The sequence below is a fragment of the Columba livia genome, chromosome 4 (genome assembly GCF_036013475.1).
Source record: "Columba livia isolate bColLiv1 breed racing homer chromosome 4, bColLiv1.pat.W.v2, whole genome shotgun sequence".
In the NCBI taxonomy this organism is placed as follows: Eukaryota; Metazoa; Chordata; class Aves; order Columbiformes; family Columbidae; genus Columba; species Columba livia.
In genome coordinates, this window is record NC_088605.1 from 20289798 (window position 1) to 20309137 (window position 19340).

Below are 19340 nucleotides of genomic sequence, written 5' to 3' on the forward strand. Positions count from 1 at the left end.
AGCAAAAGTCAGGTGTCCAAAAGCTCAGGTAGTTTCATGTAATTATTGGTAGTCTTTTGGGTAAGTCATATCTCTGTATTTTTATGATTTTTAAAAAAAGGAAAATATATATATATATTTTTTTTTTTCTCCCCCTCCCTTTCATTGTGTTACAGAGTGCTGGTGATTTGTTCAGCCCTGAGGAAAACACAAACTGTTACAATGATGTAAAATGCTATATCTGCACGTGGTTAAATAACTGCAGTTTTCAGCTGTATCTACTGCTGTAGCTGCTCACACTGATGCAACCAGCTGTAACTCTATGAATGGATATGAGACGCTAACACTTCTACCAAAGCCTCAGAAGAGGTAAACATATTCCTTAAGTTTTCCTAAATCTAAACACAGTCACAGGTCCCTTTCTTGCTGAGTAGAGGAAAGAAGGTCTGGACTCTGGATGTCCCTGTGGGGAGGAGTGACAGCCCCTGTGCAGAGTCTGGGTCTGCTGTGTCAGGATGGTGGCACTGAAAGTGTCCTGGTGGGTGGGAGCTGGTGCCAAAAGCTGGTACCAGGGTGCTCCAGCCCCTGTAATAAGAACTCCTCTGTCACAGCTGTGTGGGTTAGAAGACTGGAGAGGAGTGGTACTACTACTTGTGTTACATGAACCTAGGACCTTACTGGATTCACTTTTACAGATTCATGCTCCCAGAGATGCAGAATACACTTCAGCCACTAAAATTTGATGAAATCGTCTGGAGGGAGGTAATGAAATGTTTTCACATGAAATAAAATCTGCCAGAATATTCTCTGTACCGAGCCTGGCACTGCTTTACGAGGTTAGGCTATTTGCTGAGTGTTCAATAGGGGGCACTTTAAGACCGATGAAGGTAAGCAGAAAACTTTGCAACACTAATTCCACATCATTATGTGCAGAGTAAACAGTCTGGTGCAAAACAAAATATAAAAAAAACATAAGCAATTAAATATGTATTTAGCAGCAAGTGTGATTCGATTCCTGTTTTTCCCCCAGCAACTGCACTTGCTGAAAGTGGACATGCAACTGAAAATTGCATTCTTGTTCTAAACAGATTGTATCATTGTCATCTTGTTCTTCTAAATAAATGGATTTTGCTTTTCAGCATCTAGCCAGAGGATCAGATGCTATATTTTTTCATTAATCAGCCTCTGTCTCTACAGCTATCTGTGATGGTAGGTTTGCAATTTTTTTGATTGTTCATAGGAACTGTTAAAATTTCTGTTCTACAACGTTCCTATTTATTTCTTTCAACTGGTTTTATCTGACTTAAGACCATCCAGAAGTAAAGCTCCATTCCAGGACAGGCTGCTGGAGTGTCTTCTGAGCATGAGAAACTGCTTTTTCTGCCATGTTAATGTCCATTTCCCTGCCAGGAATGTGTGTTTGCCAAAGTGTTTGAATTCTGTAATGATTTGTCATGTTAAACATATTAGAAGGACATAATAATAATAATTCCTAATTCTAACAGATTTTTTCATTCTCAATAATTTAGGAAAGCTTAGGAGTAATCAGATTAATGTGATAGATGCAGATAAACTAACAGAAGCATAGATTTGTTATACTCTTCTTTCCACAAGATGACAGACATTCCTTTCACTCAAAATTTGATCTCATAGTATCAATAAGCTATACAAACTGTGAAGACGTAGATAAGAATGACCCATTCAATTCTCTGCAACAGGATAGTGTACAGTACATAGTTAAGATGACTTAATGTCTTGCAACATCAGTAGGTTTATATTGCTTAGATATTGCTTAGCATGTAAAATAGCCAGACAATAAATGCAAGCCTTTTTTTGAGTTTCATTTGTGGGCTGCATTGTCACTCTTGGCTTTTTTTCCTGCCTCTACTATGCTTATGGCTGCAGCTCACTGTTGCTGATACTGATGTTTTTGCTTATTTTAAGAAGCTGGTAGAACAGTTCAGCATTACTGGATGCACTACGTCTTTTTTTTTTTTTTTTTTTTTTTTTTTGGTCAGGAAATACTGTTTTGTTGAAGCAGAAACATTTTGTGGAAACAATGATTTTAGTAACCCTTTGTCAGGAAGGTGTATCAGCATCAGGAATACTGAAACAGTGCTAAAAATATGTTCAGCCCAGAACAGCTAACAGCCAGTTACTGAAAATGAGTGTTGCTTCTAGTTTGGTACTTATGCTGCATAGAGGCCTCTGTACAGCCCCTATATAAATCAGTATGTAGCTATACCTACCTCAAGTGCCATCCCAACCTGTTATGTATAATTATTCTAAGAAAAGTCTGAAAAAGTTAGAAAACTAACATGAGCAGAGTGCTCTGCAGGCACGACCCAAGGGCTGCTTTCAGCTGTAGTATCTGCACAGTCAGATGCCTGCTTCGAGCCAGCTTCAGCCTGAAGCTTTCCGACCTGTTAGCGCGCAGCTGCATCTGCAATGAAACGTCCTGCTCCTGGGGTGGCCGCGCAGGGACAGGCAGAGCTGTGCGCTGAGGGGCTGCCGAGCGCTGCGCTGGGGCGGGCACACAGCCAGCGGCCTCGGGGCACGAGTGGGGCCCACACGCTGCTCTTTCTGAGCAGAGAGGAGGCACTTCTTTACAGTAAACAAGGAGAGCGTGTGACTGGAAATCAATATGTTGAACTCAGCAGATGAGAAATGAGGTCTAATTGGTGATTAAACAACACAGTGGTTGAAGCAATTAAATGTTGGTCTATTTGCCTCTCTCCTTTCTGGAGAAAGGCTAGATTGAAGAGCTTGAATTTCATGGCTCCTGCCATATCTTGGGATACTTGAAGATACTTCTGGGCTTTGGTTAACCTAGAATTGGGAGAGAGACAGAGACTGATCAGATAGCTGGAATAAGAAGGCATCCTAAAGGATGTTTTGGTTAACAAGCCTGAGTCTTCTGAAATGAATGTCTCACTCTTATAGTCTCTATAACCCCCGCCATGGCCGCTTCTTAGTGAGGAAAGACTGTGTCTTCTGAAATATTATGATGTGAACCTTTGAACAAAGACGCAGATAGGTCTTTCTTAGGTGATTATAAAAGCAGTATAATTTATAAGGCCTCTGCCTCTTTGGCAGCTTAATAGTCTGCTCCCTTTCTTTGTCCATGGATGACTTAGTGTTAGAGAATATTTTTCCAGTGGTATTGAGTAACTAGACCTTGTGCCAATAAATGAGGTTAGTTTTAAACTTTCTATTTCAAATATTGCTATTAGAACTACTTTGGAAGCGTAGGTCTTAGTAGGGGTTACCAAAAGGGTCTTGAGTAAGCTTATCAAGTAGGTCTCCCAGTCTGCACCGAGCTGCTGTGATTATGCCAATAGCAACAATTATCTGGTTAGTTTAAAACGAGCTCTGGTGTGTCTATGCAAAGAGCCGTGATATCGCATGTTGCTGTGCATGTGTGCAGGTGTGTATATATATATACACCATATAACTGCAAGGTGCTGGTATAAGATTCACAAACAGGTATTATGTTTTTTAACTTCTTGATTTTTGTGGTGGTGGTTCTTATTTTGTCTTGGTTTTTGTTGTTGTTCTTAAAAACCTGATTCATCCCACAGATTGCCTTGCTCTCCTAAAAAGGACTTCTGCTAACACTGTAATCATGCTGTGCAATGTGCTTGGTAGTAGAAAAGGTTCTCCATAAACCAAACAAACCCCCACCTAAGAAATGCCTCCTTTTAGATTTCAACTTTTTTTTTTTTGGCCTATTTTTCTGTTTTCCATAAAATGTTAACATTTATAATGGTTATTGTCTGCTAAGAAGATAAAGTGTGTGGCAGGAAAAGAAGCCTTTGGATGAGGGAATAGAGTGTACTATCAGCAAGGGTGCTGATGACACCAAGCTGGGAGGAGTGGTTGATACGCCAGAAGGCTGTGCTGCCATCCAGCGAGACCTGAACAGGCTGGAGAGTTGGGCAGGGAAAAATGTAATGAAATATAACAAGGGCAAGTGTAGAGTATTGCTTCTGGGTAGGAACAACCCCAGGTTCCAGTATAAGTTGGGGAGTTAGAGAGCAGTGTAGGGGAAAGGAACCTGGGGGTCCTGGTGGACAGCAGGATGACCATAAGCCAGCACTGTGCCCTTGTGGCCAGGAAGGCCAATGGCATCCTGGGGTGTACTAGAAGGGGTGTGGTTAGTAGGCTGAGAGAGGTTCTCCTTCCCCTCTACTCCGCCCTGGTGAGACCACATCTGGAATATTGTGTCCGGTTCTGGGCCCTTCAATTCAAGAAGGACAGGGAACTGCTGGAGAGAGTCCAGCACAGGGCAACCAAGATGATTAAGGGAGTGGAGCATGTCCCTTATGAGGAAAGGCTGAGGGAGCCGGGTCTCTTTAGTTTGGAGAAGAGGAGACTGAGGAGTGACGTCATTAATGTTTATAAATATATAAAGGGTGAGTGTCATGAGGATGGAGCCAGGCTCTTCTCGGTAACAACCAATGGTAGGACAAGGGGTAATGAGTTCAAACTGGAACACAGGATGTTCCGCTTAAATTTGAGAAGCCTTCTTCTCAAGCCTTTGAGAAGCCTTCTTCTCAGTGAGGGTGCCAGAGCACTGGAACAGGCTGCCCAGGGGGGTTGTGGAGTCTCTTACTCTGGAGACATTCAAAACCCGTCTGGACACCTTCCTGTGTAACCTCATCTAAGTGGTCCTGCTCCGGCAGGGGGATTGGGCTAGATGATCTTTTGAGGTCCCTTCCAATCCCTAACATTCTGTGATTCTTAGAGCTCTGATTTATTTTAGTGCTTGGTATTGTAAAGGGATAGTAAAGTCATATTAGCCCCATAGCCTTTTTGTTGCTTAATCCACTGGATTAGCCCATAAGGCATTGACTGGGATTCTGGAGAAAACTTCAAGTCCCTGCTTTGTTTAATTCAAAGCAGGAGAGCGAACCTCCAGCTATGCTTTCCTTTGTAGGTGCCAGAGTCAATGGATTAGTCTGAAGTGGGATTGAGTGGGATTTTCCTTTTTGGGACTTAAAAAAAAAAAAAAAAGGGAAACCAAAAAGCCCCAAACAAATAAAACAAAAATATAAAACAAAAAAAAATCACATAAAAAACCCACACAACCCCCCCCCCCCCCCAAACCCCAGCAACAAACAAAAAAACCCAACAATTTCTGTTTCAAACCAGTATGAAATAAGAAATTCTGAAAACTAGAAATATATTTGCAAACTGGATGGCCATTTTTTTTTCATCCCTGGTTCTAATGAACATGTTTTCAATCTTTCTAATTCTTTTGTTAGCAAGTACAGTCTTGTATGCAGAGTCGAGAAAGGATGCAAAAATATTGCAAAAATATTCCAATACAGAACACCTTCCTGGGGAGTTTCCTCATCTCTGCTGTTATATTGTGAAATCATTAGATTTTTTTTTTTTTTTTTTTTGGTGAAGCTTTGAATCCATGGCTAATTATAACATCTCTGTTACCACTTAGGATTTTTATATAAAAAGATCTACTCCATCAGCAGTTCCAAATGTTTCCAGTGTGGTGTGGCATACATGTGTTCCTACAGTACTCCAGGGCTTATAGGTCACGATCCTCTTTTGCTACGGATGTGAATGCACTCTTGTAATATCGCTAAAACAGATGAATGTTCCCATCAAGTGACCACAAGCGTATACACGACACGATGAACGGTTCCTGTACTTTGATCATGTGTTTGCAAAGGCGACCAAATGAGTCACAGAACCACAGACTCATTGAGGTGGGAGGGGGGATGTGAAGATCATCCAGTCCAGTCCCTCTGCTCCAAGCAAGGTCAGTTAGAGCAGGTTGCTCAGGTCTGTGTCAAATCTGATTTTGAATATCTCTGAGGACCAAGACTCTACAGCCTCTCTGGGCAAATTGTTCCACTGTTTAATCTCCCTCACAGTAAAAATGTGGATTTTTTTTTTTTCCTCTCTTCTTATCTGATGGTTAAATGGTATTGCATATATTTGGAATTGTGGCTGGTACCACAGAGAAAAGTCTATCTCCACCTTCTTTTCTCCCACCATCAGACGTGAACCTTCTTTTCTCCAGTTTGAAGAGTCTCAGCTCTCTCAGCCTTTCCCTATAGAACAGATTCTCCAGTCCCTTAATCATCTTCATATCATCTTCAATAGACTTGCTACAGTATTGTCCATGTCTCCCTTGTACTGGGGATTCCAGGACCGGACCTAGCACTCAATGGCTTAACCCGTGCTGAGTGAAGGAGAAGAATCACCTTTCTCAGCCTGCTGGCAATGCTCTTCCCAACACAAACCAGGAGACTGCTGGCTGCCTTTGCCACAAGGGCACATTGCTGGTTCCTGGCCAACTTGTCTATTGCTTCTTTGCTGTATTGGGTCTTACCATCTCTCCTGGCCTCCCTCTTCCTAGTTTAAAGCTTTCCTCATTCATCTGGCCAGTCCATTGGCAAAGATGCTTTTGCTCCACTCAGGTGGATCCTGTCTCTTCCAAGCAGTCCTCAGTCATCAAAGAGGGTGCCAGGGCTAGTTGCTCCAGTGGGGATTGTGCCCTATGTCAAGTCACTGTGGCTGTGTAGGCACGTATAAAGAATTTTTTGGCTCCCTTCTGCACAAATTTTGCTGCTCTAGGCCTCTCTCTAGCACCTGCTGAAAAGGTAGTGCCTGCTTAATTGAGAACAGCTGACAGATCTTGTTAGAAGCTGCTAAAGCTTGCTAGAAGCTGCAGCCTCCTGTAACTGTCCTTTCCTGGCAGCAAAAGGGACCCTGATACTCCTCACAGAGTTGCCAGGAGTCCTCCAGCGATCCCAGGAGCTAAGGAAGATCTAGAAGCAGAGCCCAGAAACTGCTGTGCAAACTGCTGTGTTTCGATGTAACACTGAGGAGGTCAGGTAGAAGCAGGCTGTAATTGCCTGTTTGAGGCATTCATTCCCCCCTCTTGCCTGTGCCCAAGGTGCCCCTGACTGAAAAGCAGCAAAAGCAGAGGCAGGTGAATTGTGCCTGTGCACTGCCTCTGTACCAAGGCTGTAGGGTTGACTGCCTCTTTTATATTTATTATATACAAAAGGATAAGGCATGGAATAAAATACTTCCTCTGAATTTTGTCCTCGCTTGAATAGGTTTTTTTTAAATTGTTTCTGCATGTTTCAAGTTGCTCAGAAACAGCCTACTCTGGATTTGAGAAAACCAGCAATATACCTAATATTGTAGATGGCAGCAGACTCTGCCTACTGCTGACACTTTGTACTGTTTTGTCATCATAAGTACAATGGAAGAGCACTCTTGTTGTTAAAACTTTTCTTTCCATCTGCTCATTCTGACTTTAAGCATAAGCCTGCTTAACACAAAAGGAAGGCATCCTATCTAGCAATAAGAGGTTCAGGAGGGTTCACTGTAAACAAACTGATGAGATGAATGTAAACAGGAGCAGTGTGTTCTACTACAGATGGCTACCGCTCCCTCTTGCCTTATAATTCCCATGTTCATAATGAAATATTTTCATTTCTTAGAATCCTATAATGAAATGTGAGCAGGAAATGGATTTTTTGAAAATAAGGTTGGATTCTTCATCTGCTGACAGTGATAATGGATGACTGAAGAATTAAAACCCTGACTTTACAGCCGACCTTGCTTTGGGAAGGAGATTGGACTAGATTAGCTCCTTCCAACTTGAATTTCCCTGTGATTTTATGAATTATCTCCTATATGAGATGCTATAGCAATATTTTTTCAGTATAGCAGTTTGGTATTTTACTTGACCAGTATAGATCTTAGTACCACTATCAAAAAGTGTATCTTACCTCATTTCTAACCCTTCTGTTGTATTTCTTCCCAAAATTGTTACTGGATGAATGAAGGAATTTGTCATGTACTCTACTTCTATCTAGAAGCTAATGTTCAACTACTTTAAAGATGGTGGGGGGCTGAAGCACTTGCCCTGTGAGGAAAGACTGAGAGAATTGGGCTTGTTCAGCCTGAAGAAGAGATGGCTTTGAGGCCACCTAGTAACCACTCCCAATGCCTACAAGGAGGTTATCAAGAAGATGAAGCCAGTCTCCAGGAGCTGACCTCAGAATTGGCCCTGCTTTGAGCAGGAGGTTGGACTAGAGACCTCCTGAGGTCTATTCCAAGCTGAATTATCCTGTGATCCTTGCATAGCAGGCTCTACAAGGGCCCCCTGCCCTTGAAGATGAAATTCTATAGAATTAGAAAAAAGCTGCAAAAATGTGCAGATACATCCATGATATGTATGATCAAGGATTATATATAATTTGAACTCTCTCTCTGCTTTCCTCATGCCCACTACTGAACACATATTCCCCTTGTTATATCTCAGCAAAACACTGATGTTTCGTACTGCTTTTACTGATGTTGACTTGCAGGTATGTACAGTTGATATGCAGTCTGCTGAAAAGCTGGTGGAATCACTTTGAATTAACATCATTGAGTAGATGATCTTCAGCTTACCTTCTTGATTTTTCCATCTATTTCTGGGTTAAGTGGTTCGGTGAAACCAGAGCTGCTGCTGCTTAGAGGAGGAGTTTGCACAATGGTACCAGTTGCACTCCCTGTTCTCTGCTATGATCCATACATTTATTTTGTTTAAAAGGTACTTAAAATCTACCACTGTGCAGGATCTAGGAGAAGCTGTTTCTTTTGTGGCTAGGGGAAATAACTTGTTCTCCAGACTCTATTTCCTTGCTTCATCCAAGCCCAGATGGTGAGCTGACTGGCAGAGCTGCAGTCCTGTCTGTTCATATCACTGAAGTGTAATCACTGCCCTGCTGCTTTCATTTCTGGGTGAAGCCCAGGCTATTGATTTTGCAGTGTTGGAATTGTCTGTGTATATTTGAAGACAGAACTGGGGCTTTATTATTATTGTGGTGCCTTCTCATCTTTGTTAATGATACCTGGAGTGATGAAGAGAAAAGGAAGAAAGTCTTCTCTCTTCTGAGAGTCTTCAAAGATGAGACATCAGACTATTAGCAACTATACCTTCTTTTTATTTAAAGGAATATTTATAGGATTGAAATGAGCAGGTTTTGCAAATTCCAAGCAGAGAAAAAGGCATTTTTACCTGCAAATAATGCATATGGAGTGCACAGCATTCTTTCCAGATGAGTTTTAGGACATCTGTATGTTGTATCTTTGTCTGAGAGGAGCCTCTCAAAGCCAAGCTGGTTACCTTGTTCTTTCAGTCTTCAGTGGCTTTGACTTCCAGTTACTAAAACCTGGTATACAATAAAGGAATGTTCTAAATCAAATTTATTCTTAAATCTAAAGTGAAGTGTTGCAAGCTAAAGATTTGTATTTATTCTTTCACATTTATAATTAAAGAGACCTCTTTCTAGCTCTAGGATCTTATAAAAATTAAAACATACTTGATAAAAGGAAGAAAGATTTTAAATGGATGAAATGTCTTAACATATCAGCATCGTCTTTCTGTCATTCCAAAAGTTGTCACCTATTGTACTCACTCTGAATAGCTTTGCAGATATTTTCTATAAGGCTTTTGTTTAAGCTTGGATTCATTTTGAAGTGATACCAAGAAGCTGACTGAATGGAGGAAAAGCAAGGATTTAATGAATAACCTATTGCAGTACATGTCAGAAACTTCATGCAATCTTACTTTTTTTGGTAAAAAAAAAAGTGTGCAAACATAAGTATACCTTCCTCTTCTTTCCACTGACTTGCCCAAAAATCCTTGCATCCCAACCTCCAACTTCTTCATCTTGAATTGCAGTAATTCTTGTTTCTTTCCTCTCTCCCACATCCTTAGGAACTTTTCAATGCGGGGTCTATTGGACCTGCCAGCTCTCTCTCTTGTCCTTCATTCCTATTACTTCAAAAGAACAGTAAACTTTTGATGTGAAGGAGAATATTTCAGGAGGAAGAGAGGTGGATATAGCAGAGAGGGATAGGAGACAAGATACAAAGGTTGAATGACATTTTCCTGGGAAGTTTCCCGGCATAATCAACCTGAGAGCTACTCCCTAAAGGTCTAACTACAAAGTAAAATACAGGTGGGATTGTAGCATACTAAGAATAAAACGAATATACTTACATCTCTCCAGCTATATATGCAACAACACAGGGGCTAATAACAAAAAAAATCAAACTCTCTAGAGGCTCAAATTATGTGGTTGCCAATCTGTCACTGTGTCTCCATTGCAGCACTACAGTGCACATTGAAACTAACACAGAGACACCCATATATAATGCGTTTCATTCCCTGACATAAACTGCCCCATGAAACTGAAGAACTTGACTTCTTGCTGCCAAATTAATGGTAGAGGATGTGGTATTCTAGTAGTTCAATGCTCCACCCATTCTGTCTGGTAAATCAGTGTTTACCTTTACTGAGACTATAATCCTAGGGAATCTGATAGAAGGAAATCTTGGTCTGACTGGCTTTACCATAGTGTATACTTTGGAAAATGCCCCTCTAGAGGCCAATTTACCTTAAACACATAAGTGAATTCTGCACAAAAGTGCATTCCTAATCACATGACATATTTCTGAAAATCTTGTCTTACAAATTACAGTTCAATCATAAACAGTTTTGGAGATGATGTGGTGGTATGCCCTGCATCTCTTGTGTGCAAGACAGTAACTACAACAGTGGATTTTAAGTAATTTTTGACTCCTCCTTTGATAGAAAAGGTTTGCAGTGATTTTTGGAATGTTGTCTTTAGTCTTTTGAGAAATCTGAACAGCATTTTAACTGGTTCGTCTGACTTCAAGATATTCTTGAGCCTTTTTACATAGTAAAGACCTGTTGTTGGCATAATAACTTAAGGAGTTGCTGAATGTCGATTAAAAGTAAACATTGCAATTAAAGCTAGTTAGGCAGCAATAAGCTAAAAGATCAAAAACAGTACTTAGCTTACCAAATTAAACTGCTGAATGTTGCATCTGGGAAGATAAGTTAGGTTGCTTTATTTTTGAACAAGATGCAGTTTCTACAAAATACTTCTCATATAGTTTACAGTTCTTATTTTTAATCTTTCCCCAAGAGGCTGACTTGCAGTTTATTATACTGTGTTTTCTAGTGTACTCATAATTCCATTTCTATTTAATTTTCGTCCTTTTTTTTTTTTTTTTGTTAGTTTTAGTATTTTCCACAAAGATTTATTCAGGTTGGAAAACTTAATTTTATTTTGAGTTGTTTTTTTTTGTTTTTTTTTTTTTTTTTTGTTTTTTTTTTTGTTTTTTCCCCTGCTGCCTCAAATGGCTCTTCAAATAATTTGACTTTTCCATTAATTGTATTTTATTTTCACCTGTTTAAAGCTATTTTCCAGACAAGTCTGGAGGGTTAAGCTTTTGTTCAGTAACCAAGAAGTCAAGTCTCAAGCTCCACTTGTGTCTTGTCCATGTGTGTGATGAGCTTGAGACTATGCTGAGATCCCCCGCCCTTTTTTATCTTTCAAGGGAGAATAACTTGAGCTTGTATTTCTATGTCTGAATCTAACAAGTTTATTTGGAATCATGTTTACTGTAAATATTAACACTTCATTGAAATTCTGTGCAATTACTCAATTCAGTGCTTTAATTTTTACTGGTATCTATACTCTCTAGGTGTAAAAAAACCCCAACAACAACAACAAAAACAAAAACCCAAACACCAAAACAAGCAAAAAACACCAAACACCTTTAAATGGCTTTTTAAGTTGAAAGTGAAATAGCTTGTAAATGTAGTTGGAAATATTTTCCATTGCTCTGGCGGATCGTGGTACTCCTACCCGGACACAAATGCAGGGACTGCAACAATATCACTGAAGTAACCCAGTGCAAAACCATCGGAATAAATGCTAGAGGAAATATATCCTGCCTGTGTTCTGAATTCTTATTGTTTTAAAATGCTACATATCTTAGTTACTCAGAGATAGAAGGCAGTTTCCAGATATGTTATTAGGAATTTTATAGAAATGCCTAAGGAACTATGGGCTATGTTTTGTTCTCAATAACATGGGTGTAAACTGGTTATACTGGGGCGCGTCAAAGTCTTTCAATGTGTATTTTTGTCTTGTTATAGTGGAAAGATATACCATTTACTAAACATTATGATTAGCATTTTTTTTTTTTAGATCCCTGTTGTATGATTGGTTTCTGTAGGTCATAACTAAGTTGTTCTTTTAGCAAGCTCCAACATTACTGCTAATTTCCTAAGTGTGCTTAAGCCAGTCAAATGATAAGTTAATGTCTAACTTTAGAGCTAACTCAAAATAGTTTTGCATTCACTTTCTTGTTAGTAACTATAATATGCCTTTAATACACTCTGTGCGGTTCCTCTGATCTATCAAACATGGATGACGCATTTCTGACAATCCTCTTTGGACTCATGCTGTGATTGTAAGTGCTAGTAGGTTGCAGGACGCGTTTGTGGCTCTACTCTGCAAAACAGGACTGCTTTTTACAAATGCATTAAACATTAACACAGACAAATGTGAAGTTTTATAGTGCAGAAGCTTTATTTGCTTGGACATGTATTTATTTTTTATTAATAATTTTTACCATACCACACATTTCTCTTTAGAATTTGAACTCTGAAAATGATTCCTTGGACTTAGTAAATGTTGTTTCATTTAAGACCAAGGGAACAAACAAAAATCACTCAGATTTACATTTCGGTGAAATCTCATAATTAATGCATGAACTATGTTTCAAAACTGACTTGCACAGGGCCTTAAGTACCTTGAGACACACATCACCTTCCACAAGGAAACTGCAGAGAAGAGATGTTCTTCCTCCTTTCTTTTCCAAACCACAGGAAATCTGGAAGAATGGTGATGGAGGCAATCATTGGTCAAAAAATATCCAACATACTTATTTTTAATTATCAGGGAATGTTTTGATTTAGTTAGCTGTTACTGACTATGACACATCACAGAAAATGCTTGTATTCTTGACGTATGATGTCAAAAGTCACTGGGAGGACTTTTTGGTATGAGTTTAGTATGAATGGATAGATCCACTACCAAGAAACCAGCTGATGGAAACAACCACACCAGCTCAGAGCCCTTACTAAAGCTTCTTTCTAAAGCTCCTCAGGTATTTTTCTTTACTCTGTGGGGATTTGGGATTCTGACTCCAGATTTAAAGTGATAGTTTCACGTGATATGAAAATATTTTTTTCCCATAAGCCTACAAAAATCCACTGTCGCTGTCTGTCTATTGTTATTTGAAACTTATTCCTAAAGCATGACCTTTTATTATAAAGAAACCCTTCCCATCATCTACTACTGCACATCCTTTTGCATGTTAACATAATAGTATGTATCACAACTGACCTTTATTATACAATATAATCCTGTTGAATAGGGTCTTAAGTAACTTCAATACTTTTCATTTGGTGTATAACATGTACTAGGTTGCCAGTAAAGGTTCTCATGTGGATAAATCTGCTGCAAGATTAAAAAACCCTAGAAGAAATGCCAAACCATAATCAATGAACAATGTGTGCACATAGATGCAGTTTGAAGAGGAGGGAAATTAATGATTTCAATGACAACTCTAAGCAGCTACTGTTGACATTAGAAATTCAAGGATTAAAATGATATCTGCATTGAAATGCTAACAAGTATGATGATTTAGACAGTGTGCCCTGTTTCTAATTATTATGCATAGCTTGCATATAACATAAGTAGTTGTAACCTTTGTGTGAAGAGCAAAGTCAGGAAATGTTAATCCATGGGGAAACCATCACTTCTCTCCAACTTCCATACAGAAACTCTAGCTCAAATGATTGCTCTTATTCTCCAGTCCAAGGGAAAAAACATCCTCTTTGCAGTTAAATATCCTCTTTTATGCTGTGTGTGCATTAGCAAAATTGATTTCCATGAGAGTTCTCCAGGCTGAGTTGTATAACACTTATCATTCAGTGCATCTGCAAAGGGAGCTGAAAGAGGGGAAAAATGAGAAATGTTAGAAAAAAGACCCTCTGAAAGCCTGGAAGTAGCAACTTTATCAAAGCTGGTAAGATCTGAGACTGCAGAGCCAATATACAGCTTGTGTGGAAAGTAAGTGTCAGGTGTGAAGGTCAGATTTTGAATTCATATTTCACTTGGAGCTCTGTTCTTCCTTCTCTCCTACAGACAGGCTAGTCACCTTGCTGGGACTTGGTGTTGGCCTTAGGGCCATGTGGTGGGCAGGAAGGGACTGATGGAAGAGTGTATCATATCTACTTCACCAAAGTTTTTTTTTTAAGATCGCCTTTGGCAGAGGTCTGTCTATAATGATTATGCACAGGTATCTCAAGGTCTATTCTTGCTACCTTTTGAATTACTCTATGGTAATAATTCCCTGAATCTTCTGTAACATGAGTTATGTGCAGTGGTTTAATCTGAAGAAAAACAAATACCGTCATATTGTTGGAGTGTTAGGACTAGAAACTATTAAGGGGAGAAGTAACATGTGACTGATCAGAAAGTGCAAGCATATTCTCTCAGAAAGTAGACAGCACTATTTGATACTCTGATACTAATCCTCAAAGCTGTTGTGCTTTTCTTGTTCTTAACTTCATGGTTATTTCACTAAGTAAATAAATGTTTTTATTTGAAAGGATTTAGTCAGTTTCAAGTGACTCCTTCTTGCCCTCATTTTCATCTTTCTGCTCAAAAACTGGTGTGGTTTTTTTTTTTTTCCCCATGCACATCACTGCATACTGTTGCCATCACAAGCTTTTTAGAGTTGAATAATTTCTTCATCTCACTCGGATACATCTTAAAGACTTCTGTTTTAAGTATTGCACTGCTTTGGACTCTCAGTCATCCTTCTCCAGAACCAGAGAATGTTAAAGAATGAAATACTTACATTGGAAATTTTTGTGTATCTCTTATATATTTTACACATATACTCTTCAGTGTATGGTCTGTTTGCAGTTGTGCAATGCAGAGATACAGTCAATGATGAACAGCTAACAAACACTGTTCTCACTCTTCAAGTCTGTAATGGTATGCCCCACACAACAAGATTTTGGTTACTGAACTGTTTCCAGTGTTTATCTTTCAAATTCTGCTTCAAATTCTCTTGTATATCCAATTGTCATGCAAATAGTTTTAGCTGATGTGAGAATATTAAGATTCCTCTTAACTTCCTAGGCAAAAACTGAAGCTTCACAGAGGTAATTTCAGGTAGTTCTGAAATCTTAGTTTCAAATTTACATGTGCTCACCCACTCCACAACCAATTTCCCAGTTCTGGGCTATGCTACAGAACTCCATGGTTATTCTTCTAAGGAAAAATATATATTGAGTTTGAGCTCAGATAATGCACAGAGTCTTACAGAAGAAAGAATAATTTACACTTCTTTAGAATAGCTTACGGCAATAGCCTAGACCTTAGCAATAAACCTCATTCATATTCAAGAAGGTAAAACGTAAACATTGGCAATAACAAAGTAAAATAAATGGAAATAAAAGTAAGTATCAAAGCTTCCCAATACAGGTGTGGATATAGAAAGAACTGTGTCTGCCTTAGTCATATGAGATGTGATCTGAGCAAACAAAAGGCCTCAAAATGTATAGGCACTAGAATAAGGAGGTGAAGGCTTTGATCCCTGCACAGCTACATAGGATTTGAGCTGGACATGATGGCTACCAGGGTGAATTAAATCTGTAGTATGGAAATGCTGAGCTCTGGGGAGAAAGAAGTAAGTTTAGGGAGAAGAAACTCTTCTATGGCTCAGTTTACATTACAGTGTATCCTGTATTTTAAAAGCATATCAATAACTCAGGGACCGAATCTGCAGCTGTACCAGCAAAATCAATGCTGTGTCCTTAAACAGAACAGGATGAAAATTAGGGCTTTACTAGGCAGAAAAATAAACATATATTAAAGAAATACAGGATCTGGGCAATTTTCATCAGGTTTTATTCCTAGCAGTTACTTTGATTCTTCATAAAGTGTTTTGGAAATTATATTTTAATTGTTTGTCATATTTACCCACTTGATGCCTTCAGACTATTTTTTTTTTCCCATTAAATTGAACACCAAAACATATGTTTAACTTATTTATATACACATTCTCAATCTCAAAACATGCGGATAGCCATCTCCTCTTTTTTTTTTTTTTTTTTTAATTAGTTACTCTTGAAGTGGACTTGATATGTTAAATTTTGACTGGTAGTAAATTTTTATAGTTGAGTTATAAACCTCTGGGAAATGGTGGGGTGGATTATCACAGAAATGCTAATACAACCCTAACTCCAGCAGTGATGTTGTAATATAAACATCATTAAGTTTCCATTCTCACAGAACACTTGGTGTACAGAATATTTACATTTATAGTACTACAGTGTATCTTACAGTATCCCTCCAGGTAACAGCAAAATGATAGTTTCATGAGGAAACTTATATGACGTTATTTTAATATACCCATGCTGATTTAAGCTCAGAGAAGCTCAGGAGCAGGATTGTCATAATGCTTTCCTATATTAGGCTAGAAAGCATTCAGCCCCTTTTAACTGTTAGTTTAGTAGTTGCTCAGAGAATGGCAAGAATTCAAAGGACTTTTTGTCCCTCTGGCTTCTATGGCTTCTACAGTAATTATATTGTAGTGGATAGTGTTGTGTGGTTTTTTTTTTTTTTTTTTTTTCCTTTTCCTGTTGTTCAAATAATTCTAGTATTCAGACTGGCTTTTTGTAAGGTTCAGGTGCAAAATGTGTTTTTGTTTTTTTCCAATGTGTTTTTGCTACCTGTTTGTATATTTATTGATTTACCTCTGCAGGGTTTACACTAGGTGTCATTTACTCTTAAATGACAGTGTATAACTGCTTTGCATTTTGACCATGACAGGGAAAACTGCAAGGGGGGAATCATTACACTGTTTGGAAGCAGATAATCAGAGCTGCACCCTTTTCTTGGTCTTATTTTAAGAATAGTAATGAAAGGGGAAAAAGAAAACAAAAGGAAAATCCTTTGAAAAAGAGACTGTGATCTTTTGTCACTGAGAATGGACATTAAGGAGGTAAGAGCCATTGATGAGGGCAAAAAGTCTCAGATTTCCCTAAGTCAGCAAGGGGCAATGCAAGTTCATGTGAAGTCACTTGCAGCATTTCAGCCTGGTGAACTATTCTCCAGCACTTTTGCTCATACCAGCATGGCTGTGTTATTACGGTTTTGTTTTTTTCTCTGAAGATGAAGACACATTTATATTTTTGACTATACAAGGGCATTTGCCTTAACAGAGTAAGAAGCAAATTTTGTATAAGTCACTTGTGTCTTTGAAATATTTAGAATGTAGAGATTAATTTCGGGTCTGATGTTCAAGGTTTGAAAAGACTGAACCTACAAGACTGTACAAGAGAGTGTGTTTGCGTGTGCTGTTTGTGTGATGAAGGTTAACTAAACAGACAAACAGGAGTTATTCATAATAACTCTTTGTGTTACTAAATAAATGTGATATTGCTATACCTTAGGTATGAGTGTTCTGAAATAAAGTATTTCCACCAAAGTGTAATGGCCCAAGTGAGGGCTACTAAAAAGTAGCATCATTCTTCCTCAGAACGCATGTAGAAAGGCAACTAAAGATTACCTCTAATGGCGAAGAAAGGGCTGTGGTGAATCTTTTGCTCTGAAAATGCATTTGGGCCAAGATTTTTCCCGGAATCTGTCTGAAAAGCTATTCTGTAGCATTCCACTGCAACAGTAATTTACTGGAATTATGACTGTATCCCTGCAGAGCTTTGTTTGATCCAAAACACACAGCAGCTACCAAGTACTCTTCTGTAGAGTGCATGCAGCTATAAGAGAATGACATTTCAGTTAATTAATCTGTGGAAATACTGTTAGAGAGAAAAAGACTAATGTTAAGGACTTGACAGATTCTACTTGCTTTCTGAAAATAATTTCATGACAAAAGATTCCAGCAACAGGCATCAGTACCAGCAAGTCACCTTGCTAATCTGTTCCTTTTTGTTTCTTTGCATTCAAAGAGCAATCAGATATTTTCTGTTGCAATGACTCTAATTTTAAATTAAGGACAACAAAATAATAGGAAGAATAAAGCTCCATCAGAGAGAAAGAGAGCATTTGAATTTTCTTTACAGCCTTTGCTGAAATGAAATTAAAATGGTTGCTGGTCTCTGTAGACTACTCCAGCTTTTTAGAAACTTCACTCATAGCAACAGCCACAGCATATGTAGGTATCTAATTGCAATTATGTTTACAGTTGTGTATAGATGTTTTCCCCTTTAATGAGATTTTATCTAAGTATTGTCCTCCATGACTTCATCCTCTTGAGGTACTGAACCTTGAGACTGTTTCCTTAACTTTGCCCTAAATGATATGTCTTTCCACCAATACACACATTTAAGTTGCATGACCCTGTGACTAGTAGCTTACTTTATTTTCATATGGTCTGTAACTCAACCAGAAACACTATGCTGGTAAACACTTGTCATTTTATTTTTTTTTTTTTTTTTTAAGTCTAATTTCTGTTGTCTCAAGGGTAGATAAGTATCAGATCCTTAATAGGGAGAAAACTATTAAAATTCAGAAATATATGGAACTTTGAGAAATTACCTATGACAGAGGAATTTGCTGAACAAATTGAGAAAGTGGCTGTGAGTGTGCATGTAAACATAGCCATTGCTATATATTTTAATCTATTTTTGTGATGCTGAATGTACATATTGACTAATGTGTCCTGGGCATACAAAAAGGCTGTCTTTTGATCTTGTCTTGGAAGAAAAGAACTGGTCTTGGGCAGGGAAGAAGTGTGACACACTCTAGTAGGCTCCTCTGTTTGGTCAATGAGGCTCCCTAGATGTGGAATTTTTGGAAGCACTTACCCCTGACCTGTGATAAAATCAGTCATTAGAAAGAGCAAGTCAAAGGCCTCCAGAGCAAGAATGGTTCATGTTCAAAAAGCGTTAGGCATTAGATGGTCAAGGGGTAGTGAGAGAATGCAGCTTCTCAGTGTTCACCTTATGATCTCAAATGGGACCTGTGAGAATGCTAGCTGTCCTATTTTGGGAAGTAGGCTTGCTGGCAGTAAGGGATAAGTCTGAATGGCAGGACTGCATATTCAGGATCAATGACCCTTGACTGGATCTTTTTCTCTCTCTGTGTAATTAAAAATTCTGCACTTATCATGTAGGTTGATTTTTGTACTCCATCTTTGCACTTGAAAAGGAGAGAGATGGTTTTCTTCAGTGGAGTAGAAGTGGAGGCACTAGACCTGTGATGGGCTATCAGGTTGCTGGGGCATTGCAAGTGGAGGTAGTTGATTATTTGAAAAGTTGTAACTAGTCAGGAACGCATTCCTGGTGCTTTCTCACAGTGATACTCACAGAGGGACCTTTTATAAGGGCACTCCTGAGTTAACTGGGCCCTTTGGAAGTCGCTACCTTGAGAGTTGTATCAGTTCACATCTAATAAGTGATTTTA

General features: G+C 38.8%; 1 long non-coding RNA gene across 1 annotated transcript in view; it reads left to right on the forward strand.

Annotated features, from left to right (window-relative positions):
- The first annotated feature begins 495 nt into the window (after positions 1-495).
- Positions 496-19340, forward strand: part of LOC110357938 (uncharacterized) — a 104803-nt gene continuing 85958 nt past the window's right edge. Inside the window, exon 1 of the long non-coding RNA XR_010472178.1 lies at positions 496-741. This is a non-coding gene — a long non-coding RNA (uncharacterized LOC110357938). The remainder of the gene's footprint in view (positions 742-19340) is intronic.